Below are 7,281 nucleotides of genomic sequence, written 5' to 3' on the forward strand. Positions count from 1 at the left end.
TGTATATATGTATACATGTATAGATATGTATACATGTGTATATATATGTATACATGTATAGATATGTGTATATATATACATGTGTATATACATACACATACATACATAAACACACATTCCTCATTACTCTTATACATACATATATATGAATTAAATTATACATACACACATACATATATAATTATATATACACACATACATATATAATTATACAAACTATTGTTAAGCATGGTGACATCTTAGCTTTCTGTTCTTTTATACTATCAAACATTTTGTATGAAGAGGTCACTACAAAGCAATAATGCAATAAATTCTGACTGCAAGATTTTCTAAAGTCTGGCAGCAGAATACTCATTTGGAAAATACAGATTTAAAGAGTGAAGATGTTAGCTTTCTGGATTCATCAGATTGTTATACTCTGTTCATAAGGATATAGGCTCACTTGTATATTTCTAGCCATTTATCTTTAACATTACTTCTTTCAATCATTAAAAATTATTTCTAGAATTACTTATGCCAATTAATAAATCTTCTAGTAATAATTTAAATATCAATATTTAAAATTTATCCATAGTTGCTTATGGAATATAGAAGGTGATTGCAATTTTTCCAAATGCTAATTTAACCTCATTTGGCATGTGGATTCCTGATTGATACTTCAAATGTTAAAAATGTTAGAGAATAGATGCAAGTTAACTCACATACAAATAAATTACACTATTAAACTCAAAAATGTATTAAAGTAAATTATAGATAATAAACACACATCCAAATTATAAGATCTAAGGTTATAAATTGATCAGAGACTTTCTTATTGCATACCAATAAATGGCAGGCTGTACTTTTTTCCTTTTTACTCACTCTTCCTGGTCAATGTCAAAGGTCTGATTATATGAAGACAGACCACAAAGTCAAAATGTCTTTTTCTTTTCTGATTCTGTACTTCCTCTTTCACCTTCTCTCTATTCTTTTGACCAAAAGATTAGAAGTTAGAGCCGACAAATAAAAAAAAAATCAACTGAGAAGTCTGAAGAATCAAACTCTGAGGACAAGAAGGAAAAGCTATACTATCTGTTATAACTATCATCACTGATCCTCTGAACTGTATATAAATATTTAATCCCCTCCCTGCTCCAATTCTTTATGTTAGAGTGAATGTTATAAAAACACTCTTTAAGCCTCCTTTGTTTTTATTCTGCTTTTTCTTGGTAAACATTTTGCTATTGATAGACATTTGTAAACCACAGCTAAACTGCTCCCCCAGCTTTTCTTCTCTTTGTCATAGTATCTATATCCAGAGTTTGCAAAACTGAAAGATTTGAGGACACAACCCCCAAGACTTCCATGTATGCCCAGGACTTCTGATATCAACTACATGGAGTTGGATTACAACTACAAAATTAGAGGGAAGAATCCACACAAGACTACCCTCACTTCTGACATGAACTGTAATTTCAGAAGGTTCCCAAAATTACCCTCAGTTTTGAAAATTTGGTAGAAAGACTCACAGAACTCGCTGAAAGCTATTGTACTCACAGTAATGGTTTATCCCAGGGAAACGATACAAGTTAAAAGCAGCCAAAAGAAGAGGCACACAGGGCAGAGTTTGTCAGGATGTATTACGCTCTCAGCATCAATGTGTGATGATACACATGAAAGATTGCCACCAGGGAAGTTCATTCATGCTTAAATGTCTAGAATTTTTATCAGAGCTTCAATACATAGGCATAAAGAGTTGACTGACTTCTCTCATGATGAAACTTAGTCTCTAACCCCTCCTTTCATATTTCAGGCAGATATGATACAATACATGGGGCCCACCATGAGGAACCTAGTTACTATAAATTATCAGGTGTGGTCTGACAAGCTCATCATGAATAAAAAAGACACTCATCACTCAGAAGATTTCCAGGGTTTGAAGGTCACCTTCCAGGAACCTGGGACAAGGCCAGACCTCTCTTTGGGCAAGGCCAAAGTCTATACATAGCCTGGCACATAGCAGTCACTCAAAAAATGCTTTCTCTTAAAGGTTAGCTTTTTGGTAATGCTCTTTCCATGATTAGCTTTTTCTATCTATCGAGGATTAAAATAAGTGTTGGCTCTTCACATAAATCATTCCTGATCACATTCTTAAAGAATAATTAGGCTTTTTGAGCCATGCTTCTCTTGCTCAGGCCCGCTTCCACGTCTGGAAGTGTACTTTCCTTTTTAATAAAGCTTTTATTTTCTGCTGTAAAAAAATAATAATAATAATAATTTTTCTCTTTCTCAACATCCTGTATGTAACCTTAAAAAATTTCCATGTGAGATTATTTTATTGTAATTACAGTTTGTTAACTAATTTTAGAATTTGGCTTTTCTACTAGAATATAATCCAGAGGACAAGAATCATATTTATCTCCATAGTATTTGACACATAGTAGGAGTACAAAATCTTTTTGAATGAGTGACTTAATTAATAAACTACGAACTCTGTGACAGCAGGAAGTGTCTAACACCTTTGAAATTAATTAATCTCCAGAATCCTGCAGGCTGTCTGTCACATACAAGGCTCGCAATTAGTGTGTGTTTAATGACTGAACACGAATTGAAGAGTTCTCTAGTATGGATTTAGGTTTAGAAATATTAAGCAATTAGGAAGTTACACTTCTTAGAAAAGATTTTATGGGGCTATTATTTGTATTAAATTTATATATTTTTGAAAGTATATTCTCCTGATTAAAATTTTTAAAGTTCCCTATGTTTTCAGTATGTATTTAGACATAAATTTAATCACCATAGGCAGCTGCTATGTAATGAAATGAGCAATGATTTCAGAGTATGATGATCTATATCCTTCTGTCTTCTGTACCATTTGATAGATATATGAACTTGGAAGTCACCTACACTCTCCAAACATCAGTTTGTTCTTTTTTTATTTTAAAAATATCAATATTGGACATGGTTCCATAGTGTAGTGGTTAGCACGTCTGCTTTACACACAGAAGGTCCTAGGTTCACGCCCCAGTGGAGTCACAGTCCATGGTCTACAGCCATGCCACCCTGAAAAAGCCCGATGTCTGATCTTGGAAGCTAAGCAGGGTCGGGCTCGGTTAGTACTTGGATGGAAGACTACCTAGGAAGACCAGGTTCTGTAGGCATAAATAATAATAAATTAAAAAATATATCAATATTAATAATAAAACAGTATGAATGCAATGACATTTCAAAAACAACTAGTCCAATGTTTGCTATATAATAAATATCAAGAAAAAATTTGAAAGAATAACTTTTATTCTCACCCCACCCCAACTTTTTCTTCATTCTTCATGCCTTATATGGGGATTATTGCTTTTGTTGTCTGAAGACAGTTCAAAGGTAAGGGCACAATTTAGTTTGAAAAGACTAGCACAGATGCAACTATATTCGATGTGAGTACCAACACCCTCCCATGCTGAGAGAAGATTTTGCTCATTGGTTACAACACTCTCCGCAGCTTAGCCAAAGGCAAAGTAAAGATAGGTGCTTAAGTACACGGACTCTGGCATTGAGATATCTGGTTTTAAATTATTGTTATGCACATAATGCAGAGCTTCAGAGCCCATCAGTGTACCAATGATATTAATAATGATAATCTTATTTGTGATAAAATTTTTCTTGGCCGAAATAATTTGTGAACTTGGGCAAGAAACTTAATCTTTTCACTTGGTTTCCTCATATAATAATAGCTCCTAGTTGATGGAATTATATAAATTGGCATATATACACACAAGTGTGCTATGGAGTGAATGTGTCCCTCGCAAATTCATGTTCAAGTCTTAATTCCCCATGTGATGATATTTGGAGGTGGGGCTATTGGAGGGTAACTAAGCCATGAGGATAAAGCCCTCATGAATGGGATTAGTGCCCTTATGAGAAGAGACATGCCAAGATGGTCTCCTTCTCTCTGACAAGTGAAGATATAGTGAGAAGGCAGACATCAGTGAACGAGAAGAGCCCTCACTGAGAACATGACCAGGCTGGCACCCTGATCTCAAACTCCCAGGCTCCAGAACTGTGAGAAATAAATATTTGTTGTTTAAATCAACCAGTTTGTGGTATTTTGTTATAGCAGCCCAAACTCAGACCATATATTTACAGACAGTCCCTGACTTATGATGGTTCACCTTAGTACATTTTTGACTTTTTATGATGGTGTGATATAGTCTATAGAAACCATACTTCAAATTTTGAATTTTGATCTTTTTCTAGGCTAGTGATATTCAATATAATACTCTCTCATGATGCTGGGCACTGTCAGTGAGCCACGGCTCCCAGTCAGCCATATGATTACTAGGGTAAACAATCAATATTCTGCAGTGTACTGTTTTGCCAGTGTTTTTTGGATGCTGTGTTTTGTGCTTTTGCATTCCATCATGTCTACAAAATGCCCATCTGTGTCTTCTGCTTCTGGTGAGAAGAAGAAAGTGATTACTTTTGAGATGAAATTCAAGGTAATTGCCCAATTATAGGATAATGTAAGTGTTCTGAGCACATTTAAGGTAGGCTAGACTAAGCTATGATGGTTAGTAGGTTAGATGTATTAAATGCATTTACAACCAGTTTATCAGGACTCCATCATAAATTAGGCAGCATCTGTATTTTCTGTCTCTGTCTCTGTCTCTGTCTCTCTGTCTCTGTCTCTGTCTCTGTCTCTGTCTCTGTCTCTCTCTCTCCTATATATGTAACTATATATGTAGTCTGTATTCTGTATTTTCTTTCTACCACAGTTTCCCAGAATACTTTTTAACTCTCTGGGCTGCAGATATTAAAACATGTTAACATATGTTTTGTTATGTCCTTTCTTTTTTTAATGACACAAATGGAAAGAATCATGGTGTTAATGATTTTCAAAGAAGGTCGGGCACTGAAGAATTCACCCATTCTCAGGATTTATTCCTCACAGATGAGGCAAACATTCCTGGGCTATTGATGGCAGTGAATTTAGTTAATTATATTTCAGTCACCAATTAGACTCCTTGGAAACATAATTTTATTTTACCCTAGTATGCAAATTATGCAAACAGGATCACAGAATTGATAAGGATTAGGCTGAGCTACACTAAATCAAGCTAAAGTCAGTAAAAAATAATATAGAAAGGATAAATTTGGTCTACAGCTCCACAGTGTGTCTTTGAATAATGCAAGATTTTTTTTTAATGCACTAGCACATGTTGTTGAAACATTTGAGAAGGGAAAGCCAAAATTGTTTTTAAGTGAAGATAATATTGTGAAACAAACTCGCTGCAGGGCTCCAAGAGTTTAAAATTCTCAAATAATTACTCTTGTTACTTGCATGGAATTACTTAGAAAAAAATCTCAGAGTTGAAATGTATAATTCATGACAACGGGTTCTGCACACCAGCCTTTCACACATTACTAGTCTATAGAGATATATTTATTATTATATAAACTTGCAAAACATTGAGTTGCTAGCAAGTCTGTCAACACATTTATTGAAGGCTTCTTATGTGTCAGGCTTTGCACTAGAAACTAGAAATAAACTGATGCACAAACAGATATGAATCCACTCTTGTAGAGGAATAGGCAGATAGTAGTTAATATATATGTGTGTAATATATGTGTGTATATGTAAATTATACACACACGCACACACACACAAAAGTCCAGTTTGCATCTTTATCTATTTGATCCTTAATATTACTTCTGTATATGCCCCTGGGTTCAGTGAGATGGAAATTTCAGCTCCTTAAGGCTCCCTAAGGCTACCAGAACAGGTAAAAGCAGGATATTAGATAAGTTAACCCTAAGGCCACACTGCTGATAGGACAAAAATGTTACCAGTAGCTCCATAATCTTGCCATTCACTTTCTTATTTCAAATTATGGTGAGCTGTATTACCAAATATAATTTGCCAGAGAAAGTTATATAATATGCATATCCCAATTAATTCTATGTGCACTCTATAATAGTTAATCGTTTGAATTCCCCTCCCATTATTAAGTCAATTTGATGTTGCTACAAATAATTTAAATCTCCATAGAGTAGAGGTCTCCAAGTGGATCTCTTCTATTTATTTTTTTCTCCTACAGATAATAATAGAAATGTTAATAATGAAGCTTAAAACAAAATGAATCAAAAATATAATTCCTCCTACTCTCTTTTCCTTGAAGAGCTGAAGTCATCGACGCCCTCTTGCTTCTTTGTCACATCGAACACAGACAGAAAAGGCTTTATTCTAGGAGTATCCTTAGCTATCTTCCCCTGGATCTGAGATAGCATGTTTAGAATCATCTTCACAGCTTAAGCCAATATACATTTCTCATAATAATAATATTAATAATAATCATAATAAAATATCATATCTCCTTGAAATTCACTGAAAAAAATGCACGGATTCCTCCATTTGCTGGCCTCTTCTATCAAATCTCTTTCTTTCTTTCTCTCTTTAACAGCAACTCTGAGTATTGTTTTTCAAATCATGCAATACACAGTACATAAAGAGACATGGTAGCCTGAACTCATTTGGAAAAGAAAGATTAGAATTTTCTTCTTTTGATTTTTTGAAAATACCTCTCTGATTTTTTTTTCACTATTCTTCTTTGGTTTTTGCTTGCCCTAATAGCAAGAGCAAAGCAAAACAAAAACAAAAACAAAATAAAATTGACAAAAACCCTCTCTCTTCTAGTCCATTTTCAAAAGGTATTAGTTTAGATATTATTCTTTTATCTTCTATATACATCTAACCTTCAGTTTAAGATCTCAATCCTTCTCTTAAACATATGCCTCTAGTCCCTCTAGTTTGCCTTTTGAAACTTCCAGTGCACTAACTCATCTCTGGACAGTAGTTCATTATTTATTTTAAATATTCAGTAATAGCTCAGCTTTCTGATGCCAATGTGATTCTCCCAACCAAGGTGCATCTGTCTTTGATGATATTTGCAGCCTTTGGATATGTGAAAATTCATTTACATTTTCTTCTTCTTCAACCCAGAAAGATGAACCACTCCCCACATGATGAGGGTCAATCTTCCTCCATTGCTGCTCATTAATAAACTCTACTACCTTAATGTAGGAGAACACACTGTGAGAGTTTGACTTCTACAACTACGATGAAAATTTCTGTAATGCTTATTGAGTATCTCTGATACTCAGTAGGGTAGGGAAAAAGAGGGGAAATAAATTGAGGCGGTATCAAAGGTCAACAAAGCACTAGTCTTTTATTTTCCGCTCCCTCTTCTCTTCTTCACCACATGATTCCAGAGATGAAGACTTGTGATAAATGGGCCAAGTTAAGAGCTT

At 34.4% G+C, this 7,281-nt stretch overlaps 1 pseudogene; it reads left to right on the forward strand.

The window, feature by feature from the left end:
- Positions 1-3,024: 3,024 nt before the first annotated feature.
- LOC112472492 lies at positions 3,025-3,140 on the forward strand (annotated as a pseudogene).
- Positions 3,141-7,281: the final 4,141 nt, after the last annotated feature.

This window comes from Pteropus alecto, unplaced genomic scaffold (assembly GCF_000325575.1).
Source record: "Pteropus alecto unplaced genomic scaffold, ASM32557v1 scaffold76, whole genome shotgun sequence".
Classification (NCBI taxonomy): domain Eukaryota; kingdom Metazoa; phylum Chordata; class Mammalia; order Chiroptera; family Pteropodidae; genus Pteropus; species Pteropus alecto.